Source organism: Muntiacus reevesi, chromosome 2 (genome assembly GCF_963930625.1).
Source record: "Muntiacus reevesi chromosome 2, mMunRee1.1, whole genome shotgun sequence".
NCBI classification, from domain to species: Eukaryota; Metazoa; Chordata; class Mammalia; order Artiodactyla; family Cervidae; genus Muntiacus; species Muntiacus reevesi.
In genome coordinates, this window is record NC_089250.1 from 6,758,289 (window position 1) to 6,782,696 (window position 24,408).

General features: G+C 38.0%; 1 protein-coding gene across 4 annotated transcripts in view; it reads right to left on the minus strand.

Annotated features, from left to right (window-relative positions):
- The window catches only part of TASP1 (taspase 1), a 251,874-nt gene that overhangs the window by 206,804 nt on the left and 20,662 nt on the right, over window positions 1-24,408 (minus strand). Inside the window, exon 3 of one of the 4 annotated variants that reach the window (XM_065919538.1) lies at window positions 22,619-22,884. The exons of the other annotated variants lie outside the window; for them this stretch is intronic. The gene's annotated coding sequence lies outside the window, so the exon portion shown is untranslated. The remainder of the gene's footprint in view (window positions 1-22,618; window positions 22,885-24,408) is intronic. 4 annotated transcript variants of the gene reach the window in all.

Genomic DNA, 24,408 nt, shown 5'->3' on the forward strand with positions numbered 1-24,408 from the left:
TAAAATGGTGGAAATAAATGAAGCAGAGAGGAAAAAAGAAAAAAGGATCAAAAGAAATGAGGACAACCTCAGGGACCTCTGGGACAATGTGAAACGCCCCAACATTCGAATCATAGGAGTCCCAGAAGAAGAAGACAAAAAGAAAGGCCATGAGAAAATACTCGAGGAGATAATAGCTGAGAACTTCCCTAAAATGGGGAAGGAAATAGCCACCCAAGTCCAAGAAACCCAGAGAGTCCCAAACAGGATAAACCCAAGGCGAAACACCCCAAGACACATATTAATCAAATTAACAAAGATCAAACACAAAGAACAAATACTAAAAGCAGCAAGGGAGAAACAACAAATAACACACAAAGGGATTCCTATAAGGATAACAGCTGATCTATCAATAGAAACCCTCCAGGCCAGAAGGGAATGGCAGGACATACTGAAAGTAATGAAAGAGAATAACCTACAACCTAGATTACTGTACCCAGCAAGGATCTCATTCAGATATGAAGGAGAATTCAAAAGCTTTACAGACAAGCAAAAGCTGAGAGAATTCAGCACCACCAAACCAGCTCTTCAACAAATGCTAAAGGATCTTCTCTAGACAGGAAATGCAGAAAGGTTGTATAAACGTGAACCCAAAACAACAAAGTAAATGACAACAGGACCACACCTATCAATAATTACCTTAAATGTAAATGGGTTGAATGCCCCAACCAAAAGACAAAGATTGGCTGAATGGATACAAAAACAAGACCCCTATATATGCTGTCTACAAGAGACCCACCTCAAAACAAGGGACACATACAGACTGAAAGTGAAGGGCTGGAAAAAAATATTTCACGCAAACGGAGACCAAAAGAAAGCAGGAGTCGCAATACTCATATCAGATAAAATAGACTTCCAAATAAAGGATGTGAAAAGAGACAAAGAAGGACACTACATAATGATCAAAGGCTCAATCCAAGAAGAAGATATAACAATTATAAATATATATGCACCCAACATAGGAGCACCGCAATATGTACGGCAAACACTAACGAGTATGAAAGAGGAAATTAATAGTAACACAATAATAGTGGGAGACTTTAATACCCCACTCACAACCATGGATAGATCAACTAAACAGAAAATCAACAAGGAAACACAAACCTTAAATGATACAATGGACCAGCTAGACCTAATTGATATCTATAGGACATTTCACCCCAAAACAATCAACTTCACCTTTTTCTCAAGTGCACACGGAACCTTCTCCAGAATAGATCACATCCTGGGCCATAAATCTGGTCTTGGAAAATTCAAAAAAATTGAAATCATTCCAGTCATCTTTTCTGACCACAGTGCAGTAAGATTAGATCTCAATTATAGGAAAAAAATTGTTAAAAATTCTAACATATGGAGGCTAAATAACACGCTTCTGAATAACCAACAAATCAGAGAAGAAATCAAAAAAGAAATCAAAGTATGTATAGAAATAAATGAAAATGAAAACACAACAACCCAAAACCTATGGGACACTGTAAAAGCAGTGCTAAGGGGAAGGTTCATAGCATTACAGGCACACATCAAGAAACAAGAAAAAAGCCAAATAAATAACCTAACTCTACACCTAAAGCAATTAGAGAAGGAAGAAATGAAGAACCCCAGGGTTAGCAGAAGGAAAGAAATCTTAAAAATTAGGGCAGAAATAAATGCGAAAGAAACTAAAGAGACCATAGCAAAAATCAACAAAGCTAAAAGCTGGTTTTTTGAAAAAATAAACAAAATTGACAAACCATTAGCAAGACTCATTAAGAAACAAAGGGAGAAGAACCAAATTAACAAAATAAGAAATGAAAAGGGTGAGATCACAACAGACAACACTGAAATACAAAGGATCATAAGAGACTACTACCAGCAGCTCTATGCCAATAAAATGGACAACTTGGATGAAATGGACAAATTCTTAGAAAAGTATAACTTTCCAAAACTGAACCAGGAAGAAATAGAAGATCTTAACAGAGTCATCACAAGCAAGGAAATCGAAACTGTAATCAGAAATCTTCCAGCAAACAAAAGCCCAGGACCAGATGGCTTCACAGCTGAATTCTACCAAAAATTTAGAGAAGACCTAACACCTATCTTACTCAAACTCTTCCAGAAAATTGCAGAAGAAGGTAAACTTCCAAACTCATTCTATGAGGCCACCATCACCTTAATTCCAAAACCAGACAAAGATGCCACAAAAAAAGAAAACTACAGGCCAATATCACTGATGAACATAGATGCAAAAATCCTTAACAAAATTCTAGCAAACAGAATCCAACAACATATTAAAAAAATCATACACCATGACCAAGTGGGCTTTATCCCAGGAATGCAAGGATTCTTTAATATCCGCAAATCAATCAACGTAATACACCACATCAACAAATTGAAAGATAAAAACCATATGATTATCTCAATAGATGCAGAGAAAGCCTTTGACAAAATTCAACACTCATTTATGATTAAAACTCTCCAGAAAGCAGGAATAGAAGGAACATACCTCAATATAATAAAAGCTATATATGACAAACCCACAGCAAGCATCACCCTCAATGGTGATAAATTGAAAGCATTTCCTCTGAAATCAGGAACAAGACAAGGATGCCCACTCTCACCACTACTATTCAACATAGTGTTGGAAGTTTTGGCCACAGCAATCAGAGCAGAAAAAGACATAAAAGGAATCCAGATAGGAAAAGAAGAAGTGAAACTCTCGCTGTTTGCAGATGACATGATCCTCTACATAGAAAACCCTAAAGACTCTTCCAGAAAATTACTAGAGCTAATCAATGAATATAGTAAAGTTGCAGGATATAAAATTAACACACAGAAATCCCTTGCATTCCTATACACTAACAATGAAAAAACAGAAAGAGAAATTAAGGAAACAATACCATTCACCATTGCAACAAAAAGAATAAAATACTTAGGAGTATATCTACCTAAAGAAACAAAAGACCTATACATAGAAAACTATAAAACACTGATGAAAGAAATCAAAGAGGACACAAACAGATGGAGAAACATACCGTGTTCATGGATTGGAAGAATCAATATTGTCAAAATGGCTATTCTACCCAAAGCAATCTATAGATTCAATGCAATCCCTATCAAGCTACCAACGGTATTTTTCACAGAACTAGAACAAATAATTTCACAATTTGTATGGAAATACAAAAAACCTCGAATAGCCAAAGTAATCTTGAGAAAGAAGAATGGAACTGGAGGAATCAACCTGCCTGACTTCAGACTCTACTACAAAGCCACAGTCATCAAGACAGTATGGTACTGGCACAAAGACAGAAATATAGATCAATGGAACAGAATAGAAAGCCCAGAGATAAATCCACGAACCTATGGTCACCTCATCTTTGACAAAGGAGGCAAGGATATACAATGGAAAAAAGACAATCTCTTTAACAAGTGGTGCTGGGAAAACTGGTCAACCACTTGTAAAAGAATGAAACTAGAACACTTTCTAACACCATACACAAAAATAAACTCAAAATGGATTAAAGATCTAAATGTAAGACCAGAAACTATAAAACTCCTAGAGGAGAACATAGGCAAAACACTCTCCGACATAAATCACAGCAAGATCTTCTATGACCCACCTCCCAGAATATTGGAAATAAAAGCAAAAATAAACAAATGGGACCTAATGAAAATTAAAAGCTTTTGCACAACAAAGGAAACTATAAGTAAGGTGAAAAGACAGCCCTCAGATTGGGAGAAAATAATAACAAATGAGGAAACAGACAAAGGATTAATCTCAAAAATATACAAGCAACTCCTGAAGCTCAATTCCAGAAAAATAAACGACCCAATCAAAAAATGGGCCAAAGAACTAAACAGACATTTCTCCAAAGAAGACATACAGATGGCTAACAAACACATGAAAAGATGCTCAACATCACTCATCATCAGAGAAATGCAAATCAAAACCACAATGAGGTACCATTACACGCCAGTCAGGATGGCTGCTATCCAAAAGTCTACAAGCAATAAATGCTGGAGAGGGTGTGGAGAAAAGGGAACCCTCTTACACTGTTGGTGGGAATGCAAACTAGTACAGCCACTATGGAAAACAGTGTGGAGATTTCTTAAAAAACTGGAAATAGAACTGCCATATGACCCAGCAATACCACTTCTAGGCATACACACTGAGGAATCCAGATCTGAAAGAGACACGTGCACCCCAATGTTCATCGCAGCACTGTTTATAATAGCCAGGACATGGAAGCAACCCAGATGCCCATCAACAGATGAATGGATAAGGAAGCTGTGGTACATATACACCATGGAATATTACTCAGCCGTTAAAAAGAATTCATTTGAATCAGTTCTAATGAGATGGATGAAACTGGAGCCCATTATACAGAGTGAAGTAAGCCAGAAAGATAAAGAACATTACAGTATACTAACACATATATACGGAATTTAGATAGATGGTGGCGATAACCCTATATGCAAAACAGAAAAAGAGACACAGAAGTACAGAACAGACTTTTGAACTCTGGGGGAGAACGTGAGGGTGGGATGTTTTGAAAGAACAGCATGTATACTATCTATGGTGAAACGGACCACCAGCCCAGGTGGGATACATGAGTCAGGTGCTCGGGCCTGGTGCACTGGGAGGACCCTGAGGAGTCGGGTGGGGAGGGAGGTGGGAGGGGGGATCGGGATGGGGAATACGTGTAACTATATGGCTGATTCATGCCAATGTATGACAAAACCCACTGAAATGTTGTAAAGTGATTGGCCTCCAACTAATAAAATAATATTTAAAAAAAAAAATAAATAAATAAATAAATAAATAAATAAATAAAATACAAAAAAAAAAAAAATGGATTAAAGATCTAATGTAAGACCAGAAAATATAAAACTCCTAGAGGAGAACATAGGCAAAACACTCTCCGACATAAATCACAGCAAGATCTTCTATGACCCACCTCCCAGAATATTGGAAATAAAAGCAAAAATAAACAAATGGGACCTAATGAAACTTAAAAGCTTTTGCACAACAAAGGAAACTATAAGCAAGGTGAAAAGACAGCCCTCAGATTGGGAGAAAATAATAGCAAACGAAGCAATAGACAAAGGATTAATCTCAAAAATATATAAGCAACTCCTGCAGCTCAATTCCAGAAAAATAAATGACCCAATCAAAAAATGGGCCAAAGAACTAAACAGACATTTCTCCAAAGAAGACATACAGATGGCTAACAAACACATGAAAAGATGCTCAACATCACTCCTTATCAGAGAAATGCAAATCAAAACCACAATGAGGTGCCCTTACACACCAGTCAGGATGGCTGCTATCCAAAAGTCTACAAGCAATAAATGCTGGAGAGGGTGTGGAGAAAAGGGAACCCTCTTACACTGTTGGTGGGAATGCAAACTAATACAGCCGCTATGGAGAACAGTGTGGAGATTCCTTAAAAAACTGGAAATAGAACTGCCATATGACCCAGCAATCCCACTTCTGGGCATACACACTGAGGAAACCAGATCTGAAAGAGACACGTGCACCCCAATGTTCATCACAGCACTGTTTATAATAGCCAGGACATGGAAGCAACCTAGATACCCATCAGCAGATGAACGGATAAGGAAGCCGTGGTACATATTCACCATGGAATATTACTCAGCCATTAAAAAGAATTCATTTGAATCAGTTCTAATGAGATGGATGAAACTGGAGCCCATTATACAGAGTGAAGTAAGCCAGAAAGATAAAGAACATTTCAGCATACTAACACATATATATATGGGATTTAGAAAGATGGTAATGATAACCCTATATGCAAAACAGATGTACAGAACAGACTTATGGACTCTGTGGGAGAAGGCGATGGTGGGATGTTTCGAGAGAACAGCATCGAGACATGTATATTATCTGTAGTGAAACAGATCACCAGCCCAGACTGGATGCATGAGACAAGTGCTCGGGCCTGGTGCACTGGGAAGACCCTGAGGGATTGGGTAGAGAGGGAGGTGGGAGGGGGGATCAGGATGGGGAATACATGTAAACCCATGGCTGATTCATGTCAATGTATGACAAGACCCACTGCGGTACTGTAAAGTGATTAGCCTCCAACTAATAAAAATAAATGGGGGAAAAAAAGAAACAAAAGTCAAGTATATTGATCAAGGAAACATAAAGTGATATTCACATATTATTTGAAAAGGAAGAGGAGGAAACTGAAATCAGAGAGACCAAACTGAAGGCCTTTTGACAATGTAGGTTTGAAATGATAGCAACAGGGAAAAGGAAGAAGAAAGAGAAGGAAAGGACCATAACTTCCAAACTTGGGAGACAAAACCATTATTAAGAAAAAGCATTTTCTAAGATGAAGGGAAGACAGTGGATAATTAGGTCCAACGAGTTTGAATAAGGCCTTCCAAGTAAATATTCTACCTAAATCATTTCACAACTTAAACTTGGGAAAGAGATCCAACTAAAGACAGACTATGGTTTAGAATAATAAAGACTGAATTTTTACCCTAGATTATTTCCTTTTTCTCTTTTTTTTTTTTGAGCAGAGAAAGGGTTTCCTGCAGGTTCAAGCAAGGAGAATGGGTAGCTTGTGCTCAAAAACCTGAACCCATATATTAAAAAATATAAAAACCCAAGTCAGAAACCTCTCTGACACTGAACAGAGAAACTATACAAGTAACACAAGTAAATTACCACTGTATGTGTGTGTATGTGTGTATGTGTGTTAGCTGCTCAGTCAGGTCCGACTCTTTGCGACCCCATGGTCGCATTCCTTCTCCAGAATTACCACCATATTTCAAGGTTTTTTTTTTTTTACTCTACATAACCTCCCTTGCCAATCACATATATCTTTCAAAATATGTGAGAAAGGAATTGAAATGTGAGAAAACTTTAAATTTAAATTTATGGATGCTTCAGTAATTCCCAAAATATACATACAACATATAACAGTATACACACAATCTTAACAATCTTTAAACTGAATAAGCTCTATAAAATTAGGGCTTTCCGGATGGCTCAGTGGTAAAGAACCCACCTACCAAAGCAGGAGACATGGGTTCGATCCCCAGGTCGGGAAGATCCCCAGGAGTAGGAAATGGCAACCCACTCCAGTATTCGTGCCCAGAGAACTCCATGGACAGAGGAGCCTGGGGGACTACAGCCTGGGAGTCACAAAGAGTAGGACATAACAGAGAACAGATGCACATACACACTACAAAATTAATTTGAATATAATACTGAATATAGTATAAAAATATAAATACAAATATAATGCAGGAGACACAGGAGGAGAGGATTCAACCCCGGGGTTGGGAAGATCCCCTGGAGGAGGAAATGGCAACCCATTGCAGAATTCTTGCCTGGAAAATTCCATGGACAGAGGAGCCTGGCGGGCTACAGTCCATGGGGTCATACAGAGTTGGACATGACTGACAGACTGAGCAAGGATACAACATTAGAAATCACAAAGGGAACAAAACCAGATTATTCTAAAAATGACTCTTGCCTGATGGTTTAAACTTGATATCTTAAAAATACGTAAGGAAAAAGGATATAAGCAATTTTTTTTCAAAAATATTTCTCCTACTTCAAAATACATTTATAATGTCAAAAGTGTGTCTACTAAACCTCTGCTTCTGACCCTGATGCCATAATAGGGATCATATGCGTCCTCCTAACTAGAAAATCAGACAAAGCATATGAAATAGACAGGATCCATTCAATAGCCAGCACAGGACTGTAATCCTGAGAAAAAGACACAAATCAGGCACCTCCAATTAATCTCTAGACATACTCTTCAGGCCAGAGCAGAAAGAAGAGGAACCCCAAAAAGAATCAAAATTCTTCCAAAGTTGAGGAGACAAAGTTAGAGGTTCATGGAGGCTGGGAAAGCTTGACTATGCAGTACCAGATGCAAAAAGGAGAGAGACACAGAGAGAATGCCACAGGCCCAGGACTCTACAGGAGCATTAGCCTACAGATGCCCAAGAGGGATTCCAAGGCCAATGAAAGAACCTCGGAAAAGAGGAAGACACACAGTTCCTGGCACTCACGGAAGGGAGAGTAAGTCAGTTCCCACTAGCCCAAGTGAGAACATCAGGAAAAGTCTCAGAAGGTAACGACAAGAGTTGGGCCAAATCAGCCCTAGAAACAAGGCGACTCTAGACTTGCACTAGCAAGGTTTTAACGATTCCACAGAAGGATCAAAACAACCTAAACTAACAACAGTGTCCCAGAACAAAGTCCTACAATATTTGAAGAAATACTACAATATCCAACTTCAAAGATGTAAAACTCACAGTGTTTAAAAAAAAACAAAGATAACCAGTATGCAAATAAACATAAAACTATGGCTCATAACCAGAAGAAATTACCAAACAATAAAAACAGACCTAGAGATGACAGTTGACAGAATTAGCAAACAATTCTAAGACTAACTAACAATGTTAAACTGTATGTTCAAGCAGATATAGGAAAACATGAAGAAGGAAAAAAAAGGAAGCCATAAAAAAATAAACTTCTAGAGATGAAAAATATAATAATCAAAGGTAAAAATTTTGACACAAAGAAAGATTTTTCACACTAGGTAGAAAGGAAATCTGAATAAAGTATGGACTTTAGTTAAACATAATGTGTCAATATAGGTTCATTAATTGTTAAAAATGTATCATACTAATGTAGATGCTAATCAGGTATTGGGTACACTGAAATTCTCTGAACTATTTTCTCAGTTTTTTTGTAAATCTAAAACTGTTCTAAAATTAAAGATTTATTTTAAAAATATCAAGCCACATTCTGGGAGAAAAATTTTATAAAACATAAAGGTAAAGGACTTGTATCCAGTACATAAAAAAAAAATCATACAACACAGACAATCCAAAGTTTTTAATGGGCAAATAGTTTCACTTACAGATTGCAAATAATACATGAAAAGATGCATAGTAGCATTAGTCATTAGGGAATGCAAACTAAAACCACGAAATACCACTAAGATGGTTAAATTTAAAAGGCCAACAATAGTGAGTTTTGGCAAGAATGTACAGCAACTGTAACCCTCATACACTGCTAGTGAGAATAAAAATAGCAGAGAGTTTGGCAGTTTTCTTTAAAGTTAAGCATACATTTACCATAGATCCAGCAATTCTACTCCTAACTATTTATCCAAGAAAAATGAAAGCATATGTCCACAAAAAGACTTACATGAAAATGTTCATATCAGCTTTAATCAGAACAGCCAAACACAGGAAACAACACAAATGCTCATCAATTGGTAAATGAATAAACGAACTGTGATATATCAATACAATGAAATTCTGTTCAACAGTAAAAGGAACAAATTCCTAATACAGCCAACAATGTGGAGGAATCTCAAAAGCGTCACACTAAATGAAAGAAGCCACTCGCAAAAGGCACCTAATGCATGATTCTATTCATACCAAACCCTAGAAAAGGCCAAACTGGGATCAAAAGGAGAGACAGTAATTGCCAGCGGCCACTGAGAGGAGGGGAATCCACTGCAGATAGACATCACAAGAAAACGTTGCAGGCAATAAAGATGTTTTATGTCAAGACTGTATTGGTAGTTATGTTGATAGCTACTTTTGTCAAAACTCATCAAACTATACACTTAAAAAACTGGTGAGTTTTGTTGTATGCAAATTACAGTGAAAATGACAAAAACGTGTACCTATCATTCAGTATAAACTGATCACCCCATATACTAACTTTCCCTTTATAATGTACATAGGTTTTCTACATGGTCTTCTGTTGTTGATTTTATGAGCTGAATCACTTTATACAACTAGCAATCATTATACCCAATCAGTAGCTAGAGATCCTTTTAAAATCCTGTTGTTCCCCTATTCGAAACCCTACAATGTCCTGTCACCCTTGAGAATAAAATCTGAAGTCTTACTTTCCAAGATTCACAGGGACCTGCATGACCCAGGCTCTCGTCCCCTCTCCTCTTACTGTGTACCCCACAACCACAGGGCACGTTGTAACTCCCGGAGCACAGGAAGAACACTCGCAGCTGAAGGCTTTCACATTTTGAAATGCTAAGCTTACTGAGCAATTATAGCAAGGGAAGAACCAACAAATAAAGACTGCATACATGTGTGTATAGAAACATACGCATGTACCATTTGTACACATGTACAAATAGCTGACACCCCACGTGGTAAGTACTAGAAAGAAGAATAAAATGGGGTGGGGTACTTTCCCTTCAAACCCAAGACTCCATTCCCCAACCTCTCTACATGGCTTTCTCCCCTATTTCGTTTATGTGACATCTGGGCAGGTGAAGTTGCTCAGTCATGTCCAACTCTTTGCAACCCCATGGACTGTAGCCTATCAGGTTCCTCAGTCCATGGAATTTTCCAGGCGAGAGTACTGGAGTGGGTTGCCATTTACTTCTCCAGGGGATCTTCCCGACCCCGGGATTGAACACAGGTCTCCCACATTGCAGGCAGACGCTTTACCGTCTGAGCCACCAGGGAAGCCCATGCAAATCTGGGCAGGTAAGTCCCCACAAATCTGACTTAGCATTTCCCTAACCTGACCCAACAATTTTTTCTCTGATTTTTCCTTATGGTACTTTTTACTTCTTGACGTTATATGTAATTGTCTAATTCTCCCCATAGAATGGAAGCCCCATAAATACAATAGTTTGTCTTTTTAGGTGTTTTATCCCAATGTCGAAAGTAATACTTGGCACACAGTGGGTAATCAATAAATATTTGCAGAATGAATAGGAGTTAATTACAAACATAAATAAACAGAATAACTGATCACTGTGAACTATAATCCCTTAAGGAAGCTGATACTTACTCATTTTTGCAGGTTAGTCTATAGAGAAATGCCAGAACAAGTGTCATAGAGTGCTAAGAATCCAACCTTTTCACAGTTGAAACAAGAGAAGTGAAATAACTTCAGGAAATAGAATTTCAGCTCCTAAAAGATAACATTTAAAAGCAAAATATTTTTCAAACTTACTTCTAACTTTCAAAGGAGACAAAGCTATAAAAAGCAAGATCCTTTTGACTGCTTAACCCAGCAGAGAGAGGACGAGAAGGCCAAGAGGCAAGTCAGGAGCTACAACCCACCATGACATGGAAACCCTTTCTGAGTAATGAAATTTGGAAACGCCAAGCCAAGGCAGAGATCTGCAAAGCATTACTCTTTCACTATAAACCACAACCTGTATTACCCATTTAATGTCCTTTGCTGAAAGCATAAAATAAGAACTGTTTGCAAGACTATGGGGTACACTCTACCTCTGGGGATCTATTATAAGACCTCTATTAACAGTTCTCACAGATGCAAACAATTTAGTGTTCAAATGCTGTACAAAAACTAGACTGGAACATTATAAAATAATTTTTATATAAAATGATTTATGTTTGTCCAATTTCCAATCTTCCTTTAAGGAGAAGTTGGACATTTACAGGAAATTACTAATATGTTAGTATTCATACCCTGTAATCCTAGGGCAAATTCAACAGCAGAATGAAACTATGTGATAATACACTTTCTTATTCAAAATTAAGTTATGCTAAGACATCAAAATTATTTTTATTACAACCTTCATTAGTACGCAGGTAGCAGCATTATTAGTCTAATGCTGATGAGAAAGGGAAAAAAGATGAAATAGCTTTTTAAACAAACTATTTCCTGAATTTTTTTAAAATAGAATAGTAAAAGCGGGATGCATACTGTGTTGTTATAGTGTTTTTCAAACTAACACTAGTTAAATTTGTACAATAAGCCTACCCTACCTGACACTATCCTAGAAATTACAAATTCCTTGGTATTTCATCATCAATTCTCATTATTTACAGAATGAATAGAAGCCAATGAAAAATGTATTACAAAAAAATCATTTGGGGATATTTTTACTAAGCAGCCAATTAAGCTCAAATTTTCAAGACTGATTGTTGAAAGATTTCCAATTTGGATTCCTCTGTGGTGGTACAGGCTAAGATTCATTCATTCATCCAACAAATATTTATTGTTCCTTTATGTGCCAGGCAAATCTTGCTGTAAAGAGTCAGCTCTGTTATATAGTTCAGGCTTTGCAGGCCACACAGACAATTCTACGACTACTCAACTCTGCCTCTAGAGCATGAAAAGCAGCCAGAGAAAACATACAAACCAATGAACTTGGCTGTGTTCCAGTAAAACTTCATTATAAACAGTGAAATTTGAATTTCATATAATTTTCTGGTGTCAGGAAATATTATTCTTCCTCTGACTTCATTCCAACCATTAAAAAAAAAAACAAAACATTCTCAGTTTTCAAACCATTCAAAAACAGGCAACAGTCCAGACTTGGCTTTCAGGTCATGGTTTATTAATCCTTGACCTAACCCACGGTGATATGGCAGTGAGCATAACAGAAAAATATCCTTGCACAGATGGAGCCTCATTCCAGCTGAGACAGACAATAAGAAACTAAATAAATTAGATGGCATATGAGCAGTAAACATGATGAAAAACAAAAGAGGACAGGAGATAGGAAATACTTGGTGGAGCAATTACAATTTATTTTTCAAGAGTTCATTTTGATGTAATTTCAGACTGACAAAACAGGCAATAGCAGTGCAGTATCAAGAATATATGAAAAACTCCTATAATTTTCAATAATATTAACCAAAAAACAACCAAATTATAAAATGTGCAACAGACTTAAATAGACTTCAATAGACATTTATATGAAGATATACAAATGGTCAGCAAGCACATAAAAAGATGTTCAACATCATTATTCATAGAGAAAAAAAATCATAATCACAATGAGATACCACTTTGTACCCATGAGGATCGTTATAATCACAAAAACAAAAAAATACGGTACATTGCTGTGGGCAGTGTAAAATGGTTCTGCTGTCACGGAAACAGTTTCATGATTTCACAAAAAGCTAAATACAGAATTACCATATGACTCGATAACTTGACAAATACACATTTGTATGGGAATGTTCACAGTAACACTGTTCACTATTCATAGCCAACACCTCTTACACCAAAAGAGTGGAAACCACTCAAATGTCCATCCCATCAATGGATGGATGGATAAACAAATAGTGGTATATACATGAATAGTGTTGAATAATATTGCACAAAGATGAATGACATACTGATAAGATACATGCCATAAAGTGGAAGAACCTTAAAAACATTATGCTAAGTGAAAGGAGATCCAAAAGGTACCATATTGTATGATTCCATTTACATTAAATATCCAGAACAGGTAAATCCAGAGAGTAAATGGAGACTGGCGGTTGCCAGAGGATGGGGAGAGGGGAATACAGAGTAACTGCTTAATGGGTACAAGATCCCCTTTGGGGAGAGAAAAATATTTCAAAACAAGACAGACGTGGTGATAGCACAATATTATGAATGCTTAAAGGCCACTGAATTATTTACTTTAAAATGACTGATTTTGTGTTCTATGAATTTCACCTCAATTAAACAAAAGAGCAGACACAAAAGGATACATACTGCATGATTCCATTTCAGAAAAGGTTTTACCCTAGAGTTCTCCATGAGAGAGCAGACAGATAGAAAACCACAATCACAGAAAACTAACCAATCTAATCACATGGACCACAGCCTTCTTTAACTCAATGAAACTGTGAGCCATGCCAAGACGGACGGGTCATGGTGGATTGTTCTGACAAAACGTGGTCCACTGGAGAAGGGAGTGGCAAACCACTCCAGTATTCTTGCCTTGAGAACCCCGTGAACAGTATGAAAAGACAAGAAGATAGGACATTGAAAGATGAACTCTCCAGGTCAGTAGGTGCCCAATATGCTGCTGGAGATCAGTGAAGAAATAATTCCAGAAAGAATGAAGAGATGGAGCCAAAGCAAAAACACCACTCCATTGTGGATGTAACTGTTCAAGGAAGCAAGGTCCAATGCTATAAAGAGCAATATTGCATAGGAACCTGGAATGTTAGGTCCATGAATGAAGGCAAGGTAGAAGTGGTCAAACAGGAGATGGCAAGAGTGAATATTTACATTTTAGGAATCAGCGAACTAAAATGGACTGGAATGAGTGAATTTAACGCAGATGACCATTTTATTTCCTAATGTGAGCAAGAAGGAAAAGGCAACGGCACCCACTCCAGTACTCTTGCCTGGACAATCCCATGGATGGAGAAGCCTGGTAGGCTGCAGTCCATGGAGTCACAAAGAGTCGGACACGACTGAGCAACTTCACTTTCACTTTTTACTTTCATGCCTTGGAGAAGGAAATGGCAACCCACTCCAGTGTTCTTGCATGGGGAATCCCAGGGATGGGGTAGCCTGGGGGGCTGCTGTCTATGGGGTCACACAGAGTCGGACACGAATGAAGTGACTTAGCAGCAGCAGTAGCAGTGGGCAAGAATCCCTTAGAAGAAATGGAGTAGCCATCATGGTCAACAAAAGAGTCCGAAATGGAGTACTTGGATGCAATCTCAAAAACAACAGAATGATTTCTCTTCATTTCCAAGGCAAACCATTCAATATCACAGTAATCCAAGTACATGCCCCAACCAGTAATGCTGAAGAAGCTGAAGCTGAATGGTTCTACAAAGAACTACAAGACCTTCTAGAACTAACACCCAAACAAGATGTCCTTTTCATTTAAGGGGACTGGAATGCAAAAGTAGGAAGTCAAGAAACACGTGGAGTAACAGGCAAATTTGGCCTTGGAGTACAGAATGAAGCAGGGCAAAGGCTACTAGACTTTTGTGAAGAGAACGCACTGGTCATAGCAAACACCCTCTTCCAACAACACAAGAGAAGACTCTACACAAGGACATCACCAGATGGTCGACACCGAAATCAGATTGATTATATTCTTTGCAGTCAAAGATGGAGAAGATCTATACAGTCAGCAAAAACAAAACCAGGAGCTGACTGTGGCTCAGATCACGAACTCTTTATTGGAAAATTCAGATTTAAACTGAAGAAAGTGGGGGAAACCACCAGACCATTCCAATATGACCTAAATCAAATTCCTCATGATTATAAAGTGGAATTGAGAAACAGATTTAAAGGATTAGATCTGAAAGACAGAGTGTCTGATGAACTATGGATGGAGGTTCATGACATTGTACAGGAGACAGGGAATAAGATCATCCCAGAGAAAAAGAAATGCAAAAAAGCAAAGGCTGTCTGAGAAGGCCTTACAAATAGCTGTGAAAAGAAAAGAAGTGAAGACCATAGGAGAAAAGGAAAGATAAACACATTTGAATGCAGAGTCCCAAAGAACAGCAAGGAGAGATAAGAAAGCCTTCCTCAGTGATCAGTGCAAAGAAATAAAGGAAAACAACAGAAAAGCAAAGACTAGAGAAATCTTTAAGAAAATCAGAGATACCAAAGGAAATCATGCAAAGATGGGTTCAATAAAGGACAGAAATGGCATGAACCTAACAGAAATAGAAGATATTAAGAAGAGGTGGCAAGAATACACAGAAGAACTGTACAAAAAAGATCTTCACGACCCAGATAATCACGATGGTGTGATCACTCACCTAGAGCCAGACATCCTGGAATGTGAAGTCAAGTGGGCCTTAGGAAGCATCACTATGAACAAAGCTAGTGGAGGTGATGGAATTCCAGTTGAGCTATTTCAAATCCTGAAAGATGATGCTGTGAAAGTGCTGCACTCAATATGCCAGCAAATTTGGAAAACTCAGCAGTGGCCACAGGACTGGAAAAGGTCAGTTTTCATTCCAGTTCCAAAGAAAGGCAATCCCAAAGAATGCACAAACTACCGCACAATTGCACTCATCTCACACACTAGCAAAGTAATGCTCAAAATTCTCCAAGCCAGGCTTCAGCAATACGTGAACGGTGAACTTCCAGATGTTCAAGTCGGTTTTAGAAAAGCCAGAGGAACCAGAGATCAAATTGCCAACATCTGCTGGATCATCAAAAAAGCAAGAGAGCTCCAGAAAAACATCTATTTCTGCTTTATTGACTATGCAAAAGCCTTTGACTATGTGGATCACAGCAAACCGTGGAAAATTCTTAAAGAGATGGGAATACCAGACCACCTGACCCGCCTCTTGAGAAACCTGCATGCAAGTCAGGAAGCAACAGTTAGAACTAGACACGGAACAACAGACTGGTTCCCAATAGGAAAAGGAGTACATCAATGCTATATATGGTCACCATGCTTATTTAACTTATATGCAGAGTACATCATGAGAAATGCTGGGCTGGAAGAAGCACAAGCTGGAATCAAGATTGCTGGGAGAAATATCAATAACCTCAGATATGCAGATGACACAACCCTTATGGCAGAAAGTGAAGAAAAACTAAAGAGCCTCTTGATGACAGTGAAAGAGAAGAGTGAAAAAGTTGCCTTAAAGCTCAACATTCAGAAAACTTAAGATTATGGCATCCCGTCCCACCACTTCATGGCAAATAGATGGGGAAACAGTGGAAACAGTGGCTGACTTTATTTTTCTGGACTCCAAAATCACTGCAGATGGTGACTGCAGCCATGAAATTAAAAGACGCTTACTTCTTGGAAGAAAGATATGACCAACCTAGACAGCATATTAAAAAGCAGAGACATTACTTTGCCAACAAAGGTCTGTCTAGTCAAGGCTATGGTTTTTCCAGTAATCATATATGGATGCAAGAGTTGGACTATAAAGAAAGCTGAGTGCTGAAGAATTGATGTTTTTGAACTGTGGTGTTGGAGAAGACTCTTGAGAGTCCCTTGGACAACAAGGAGATCCAACCAGTCCATTCTAAAGGAAATCAGTCTTGAATAGTCATTGGAAGGACTGATGCTGAAGCTGAAACTCCAATACTTTGGCCACCTAATGCAAAAAACTGACTCATTTCAAAAGACCCTGATGCTGGGAAAGATGGAAGGCAGAAGGAGAAGGGGACGATAGAGGATGAGATGGTTGGATGGCATCACCGACTCAATGGACATGAGTTGAGTAAACTCCGGGAGTTGGTGATGGACAGGGAGGCCAGGCGTGCTGCAGTCCATGGGGTTGCAAAGAGTTGGACACGACTGAGCGACTGAACTGAACTAACTAGAAGAGGGCAGAAGGGGCTTTCTGAAGGGTTGCAAATGTGTTTCTTGATCTGGGTGCTGGTTCCCTCTGAAAATTCAAGGATCTGCTCCTGTACCATAAATATGTATGCTTTTCTATATGTATACTACACTTTAATAATAAGTTTTGAAACTATTAATATAGTATAATATTTTAAAATAAAAGATTAACAGCAGTTTTTCTAGAAACAATCATCACTGTGGGGTGGGGAATCCAAGGGATCTCTCCATGTTATTTCTTACAATTGTATGTGAATCTACAATTATTTCAAAATTAATTTTTTTGCTTAAATCAGAAAAATGAACATTTCCAGAGTCCTATCCCCAAAAATTCTGACTTAGGTCATGTGAAGTGAAGGGAGAAACTGTTGTTGTTTTTTTTTTAACAAGCTACCCCAAGTGAATTCAATCCAGTCAGAGCATCGCCCTCACCTTGAGAAACTCTAACCTGGATGAACTGCTTATCTTCACTTTCTCCTCAAACAGGACTTTGAAGAGGTTTGTAAAAGTATCTGTGAGCAACAAAACAGAGAACGTGGAGAGAAAGAAAGAAAAACTGAGGCTACAAGAGCTAACCACTCTGGGAAGCGGGATTCAACCTCTACTAGAGAAAAATGAAATGAATCAGAAAAAGATTAATAAAATGTGACAGAGTCACTGATAAAAAGGATGTACAAAGGCTTCTAGGTAATTATCACAGTGCAATCACAAATATTATGCACAAACTAATGATTTATCTTAGTGTGCTTTCCATCCAAAAGTAGTGGAATCAAGATTGGAAGCTAACTATCCTTTAGGTTCAGAAATGGGTGCAATATGCTTGTACTTACGGTCACTTCTGCTACATTCTTCACTACGAACACTGAAAATAATATTTTACGTCAGGGACTAGAAATAAATGAAGGATTTAACCAGGTCACAGAGTATTTTGACCTGCTTTAGCTCCAGCTCAAACTCTTTGGAGTTATGTATTAATACTTTGGTTCTGGTTCAAACTGCTTCTATGGGAAATTTTTTGAAAAGTTTTTACCTTGAAGTTCATTTTCAAAGTAATAAGTTAATACCTTAGTCCAATTCCAATTTTAAAAAATCAAATCAAAGCTCATTCCAGTCTTATTGTTGGTAGAAATCCCTGTTGTGACAATTTGCAACCTGGAGCAAAAAACTTAGGCCAATTAAATCATTAGTTCATTCTCTCAGGTCTTCCAACCAGACAAAAGTTGGCTTATCTGTCCAGGCCTTGTTTTCAGCTGTACCTTGAGCTGAAATATAGTCTTAATTAGACAGCTTCCTATACTCAAAAAGGGGCAGTTGTCACTCTGCTTTGGCAGACTGCAACCCTGAAAGAATGCATGTCCCATGTGACCAGATCTCTTTTTCTTTCAAAAGAAATTAGAAATCCAGATTTTTATGAGTTTCCTGATTTTAAATGTTTGCAACAAATTCCAGTTTTTAAGAACTAGTCTATGGGCCAATCAACATACATCTGTTAACCATCTCTTCTGGAACCTCACTTTGTAAAGGTTAATAAGGTCTCATGCTTCTCCAGATGCAAATTCAAAGTCTTCAGTTTTCCCCACAATAGATTTCAAGCAAAGCAGCTCTTTGACACAAATGCCAGTCCCAACAATAAATCATGATTTCATTCCCATGCCTCATTGGATATTGAAAATATGGAATATATGTACTTCTTGCTACTTACAAATGATAAACACAGAAGTTGTTATTCAGTCGCTCAGTCGCATCCAACTCTTTGCGACCCCATGGACTGCAGTACACCAGGCTTCCCTGTCCATCATCTCCTGGAGTTTGTGCTCAAACTCATGTCCATTGAATCCATGAAATACAAAAGTAGGCTATTTAATCTGTGCTGCAGACTAACTACCCTGCATCAAAGCACTTTGCTAAGAGCTAGGTTAGAAGTCAGAAATGCCACATATCTTCTGATTGTGATAATTAGAATCTGTAATGCTTTTCAGCATCTCCAAAATGAGACATAAGCTTTCTATCCAGAATCCACAAGAATAACGAGATATCATAATATTTTTCTCAAGACTATCTTGATCACCATCAGTATAGACAACTTCATCTACAACTTTACACAATGGTGAACTGTCATTGTCAAAATGATGAAAGAAAACATGGTATTCTCTTTGGAATTAGTAATTTGGAGCAAAACAAATCAAAATAACTCCATAATAATAATGAAAGTATTAGTCATTCAGTCATGTTCGACTCTATGTGACCCCATGAACTGTAGCCCACCAGGTTCCTTGGTTCATGGAATTCTCCAAGTAAGAATACTGGAGCGAGTTGCCATTCCCTTTTCCAGGGGATCGTCCCAACCCAGGGATGGAACCCAGGTCTCCTGCATTGCAGGCAGAGTCTTTACCATCTGAGCCACCAGGGAAGCCCCATAGAAATCAACAGACATATTTGCAAATTCATTTCCAGGTCACTGAAAATAAAACCCAGAAAAACCTATTTTGCTTCATGTGTTGAAAACAAAGCGATTACTCCTGTAGTGGTGTGCCCATTCTGAGAGTTACTCTCTAAAACAGGGTCATGTAAGAATATTTTCACCCAAATACTAGCCATAAACAATTACTGAGATACATGTTATTGTTTATATTTAGGTTTTTGGCCAATTAATACTAAATACATTAATAAAGACTGGAAAGTTTAAGAATTAATGAACTCTAGCCATTATGTTTCAGCAGAGTTAGTCGGGAAAACATTTTTACTAGGCCCAAATGAAGTATCTTTCATTCATTAATACAGAACCACAGGGCATACTTAGACATCAGAGGCTCAATTATCTAAAAAGAGTTCCTAGGGAAACAAAAAAACTTTCCATTTTCATTCTGTAACTGTTCCTTTACAACAGAAAGTATTCTTTCCTTTTTGGCATTCTCTCTTTTCTCTCTACCTCAGGACATATTTACAGATGCACTGGCTGCTTTACAGACATGCTAAAAGTTCGTGCTGTGGTTGATCAAAGTTGGAATGCCTGAGGAAATTACTCAACTGAGACAGCCCGGAATTGTATCTAGCCAAAGAGTTATAGTGCTCCACTTTTAACATGTGTTAAAGTAATATTTTAGCCATCCAGGATGTAAGTTAAGAGAACATTTGTTTGCATCACACTCTGTGAACAGTTGAGTCAAATATACTATGCTGAATACCCAGTTTGAGTATCTGTGACAGTTCACTTTTTTAACTGCTCAATTACACACAAAAAAACACATACTTTATATTTTTTTAAAAAACTAACTCACAACAGCCTATGTATTAGGAACTAAGACTTTTAAATGATCTTGAAGCATCTAAGCTCTTCTAGAAAAGTCAGAATAAATGCATCAAATACTTCTTTTGTTCATTTGAGCATTTGTTGATCTGGCACACAATATTCTGTCAAAAATAGAACCAGGTTTTTTCTCTAATTTATTATTAAAAGTATCTTAATGAAAAAGCACTGCCCATCTGTATTCACCTTCTTTCCATTATTAACCTGCCTAATTAATCTGCAAACAAACAGATAACCTAGTTAAGCAGAAAAATGACATCACAGTAGTTTATTTTCATGGGTTCTTTAATTGCAAGCCACCGAATTCTGGTACAAAGAGTTACTTGTCAAACATAACACAAATCTCTAAAATAAAATATTGGCTTCAACAGACCTGCACATCTGAAATAGTTTTAAACTTTGTTTTAGTTGGAGTCTTTACGATGTCCAGGAAGAGGTTAGCACACCCGGTACCTGAAATTGTCCTTTCCACATGAGCTACAATAGAAAAGACAAATGGAACTGTTTCTCTGGTAAAGCCAGCTTTGGCATCTCCTTATACTTCCCTACAACCTAAACAACAATACCTTTTAACGATGTTGATGATAATGTGAAAATATCACTCAAAAAGAACCTAACAGACCACAAAATTATAATAATGTAATCCATCCTTCTGTCAAATGTTAAGTGAGGACATGACAGATTGGAGGGGCAAGGAAGTGTCACTAACTTGTAAGTAGGACTTTTAACTATGATTTTAACTTAAAAGATGTCCAGCCCACTAGAAAATGTTAACATCTGCACACACTTACAAAAGAGGAAAACAAAAATAAGTTCCCCACTCAGAATTTTCTGAGAAGCCTAGTAAGTGCTGTAGTGTTGATACCCTGTGTTATGTGCATGTCATAAACTGCCAGGAAATGTGATTACCATGCAGGATGCTGGGCCCTGAGTGGGAATGCCTGCCAGCAAAACCTCCCTGGCAGGCAGAATGGCCAAAGCACTGCTCTCAACGGGGATGCCTAGGACTCGATTTTAAGTTGCTTGCTCCGCTACAGCGAGGTGCAGGCCTTCATTACTCTAACAGGCAAAGGCTGCTATACAGACGAAAATTAGACGGCAGGTATGCCGAGAGTGAACGGGAGGAAAAAACAGAAGTAACGCTGTGTGCTGCTGTAGCAGGGTTTAGGACACGATCTTGATGAGATTCCTAAAAATTAAATAACAAATTTCTTTCTCATCCCTTTCCAGATTCTGAATAAAGTCCCAACTTTGAGAGACAGATTAAAAACTTAAAATCAAAGGCAGTCTTTCAGACTGACCTTCATGATTATCAGTCTGTGATTTTGCTGAACACAGAAAATCCTTCTTTAGCCTAGTCCTTCATTACCAAAAGCAAAAAACAATAGATGTTAAAAAATAAAATTGATGCCCCCAAATGATACAGATCCAAACACACACACATACCACACACACACATCACACACACATACAAAATGATTCAATAATCACAGTACTATAAATGCAAGGGCCAATGAATCTAACATCTCTATTAATTTAAAGGAAGAGATTTTATACTCAACCCAAAAGTCTAAATAGCTGCCATATAACCAAAACACAAATTATCACCAATTCCATCATATTACCAAATGTAGCGTTTAGTAGTTCAAAACTGAATTCTAAAATGTAGTATATTCTTAGAGAGTAATAACTCCCAGAGCAAAACAAGGACTCATATATAAAGATACAAGCTCCTCAGAAACTGCTAAGTCTGGTCTTGGACAGTATTTTCTACCACATTCAGCCAAAATGAATTCATGTGATAAGGTGCACACAGCTCACCAAGAAATGGCTAGAAAAAGGTGAAACTGTTTCCATGTTCCCTCAGTACAAAGCTCTGTAACACAACAAGCACTGTACTTAAAAGTTTTGACTCAGTCAAAAACTAATACACAGTTTTGATGCTGTGTAAAAATTAACCTGGAATGTAATCATGGATTCAGTTTTCTTTTTATTCTGAAAAAATTAAAAGAAGAAAAAAAAATCACTGCTTTTCCTTAATTAAGCAGATACATTGTGCTAAAGAGCACATTTAATGTCTAGGGTCTTAGAAAAAGAACAGATCCACCTAATGTGTAAACACAAACAGTAAGTTACAAGTTGCCCCTTATTACTAAAGGCAAGAATCAGCATTAATACTCAAAAAAGGTGTGTTAGAAAGAGTGTAACTTACTTTGACTGTCCCAGGCTAACTGGGCTGTGTCTGCTGCTTCTTTGTCTGCACTTGGCCACCCACCGCCTGTCTTCTAATTAAATCAATGCTCTAGCAGCAGAGAAGCAACCAAGCTGCCTCCCATCTGTGTGCAGCTCTTCAGGACACATTTGCCTTGGCCAGAAGGTGGAAATTCTTGGGAGAGGTGATTTTCTCTGCCTCTTCACAAGAAGAACATGGACACTTGGCTGGATGCAACTCCATGAAGTGTAACTGTGTGTGTACACCTCAAAAAATAAAACAAAAAATGCAGAGAAACATAAAGACTATATAAGCAGATGGAATACACAGAAATACTGAAGCACCCTGGAAATACTGCTAAACAGACAGCAAAGTAGGGTCTTTGCCCGAAATAATCAATGATAACCAAGTAGAAAAAAAATAAAGGTACAAAGAGCATCTGAAGTCAAAATCCAAATTTCATGCAATGAAAACATTTGAAGTACTACAAAGCAGAAAAGGCAAAACTCCTTGCTTCACATACATAAAAACAGGACCTCCCCCACTCCCCATTACAGAGAATAAAATCTATGGCCAATGGAAGAGAAAAATGAGACTTTCGGGAGTTGTGGGTCTAAAATTGGACTCCTCAGTCACACAGTGAGGGCATTTGTTGTATCTGTGAACTAGATGCATGGAGCTATCTGTCCAGCATGTTCAGCCCCTTAGGGGAGTGAGGGGAAGCAGGAAGCAAGGAGTTACTGAAATCCTCAGCTCCCTTCTGCTTATGAAAATATCATTTCTTCAAAAAAAAAAAATGTGCAGAAGAACAAAGATGCTCACTTATTTTAAGTAACTGTCAACCTCGCAAATAAACATTAATGACAGTAAAGCAGCTGCCCCTATGTTTTTGCAACAAAGACTAAACACCAAAGTGGGGTAGGAAGCAGGTGTGATTAAGCTTCTAATCACAAAGAAACCCTAAAAGCAAATTTGCTACAGGCTTGGTGAGAGAAAGGGGGTTATATCAGACCTTCCCAGTATTCCCTCCCATCCAAGATATGCCCATGTGCCAGCAGCAAGCCACACCGTCTTCATGACCACGAAGCAGCCCAAGGACTTACAGGCCTTCAGGGCTCTCTCTCCCTTTGAAGCACACACACAATTCCAGCTAGAAGAATAAGGCCAAAGGAAGGACGTATGGCCTAATCCTGCAGCTGCGCAGAGCCCTGGGCTGTGGTCCACTAACCACAGGGAGGACATTCTGGAGATCCTTGCTTTTAGACATGCATGCAGAGCTGGCTCTATGGCTCAGGATGTAGAGATCAGATAAATGCATAAAAGCCTTATATACACTCATATAAATGTACAATAATGCAAATATCTCCTTTTTTCCCCTCACACCCCAAAATATCAGCCGTCTGGATAAGAAGTTACTTCTATAAAGGATTTACCAAGGTTTACAAGCAAGCACTACATTGGATTATATAGAGATCCAAATACAATGGTCCATTTTTAGCGGACAGCTGTGAACAATATAATCTGCTCTTTAAATGCTAAAGCATCTGGACAATCAACAAGCTTCAACCATGAAGTACCATCTCCTCTGACCATAGGAAGACATAAAGAATGAATCGACTCAACAAAAGATGGCAAGGTTCACTTAGAATAGTCTAAGTTCAGCAAAACATTTTTAACAAGGAAGCCTGTACAATTTACCTTTCACCATATGAAATTCAAAGGCTATACTTATCACTATTGTTAATGCATAGTATTCTGCTTACCAAAATAATCAGTTTTCAAAACAAATT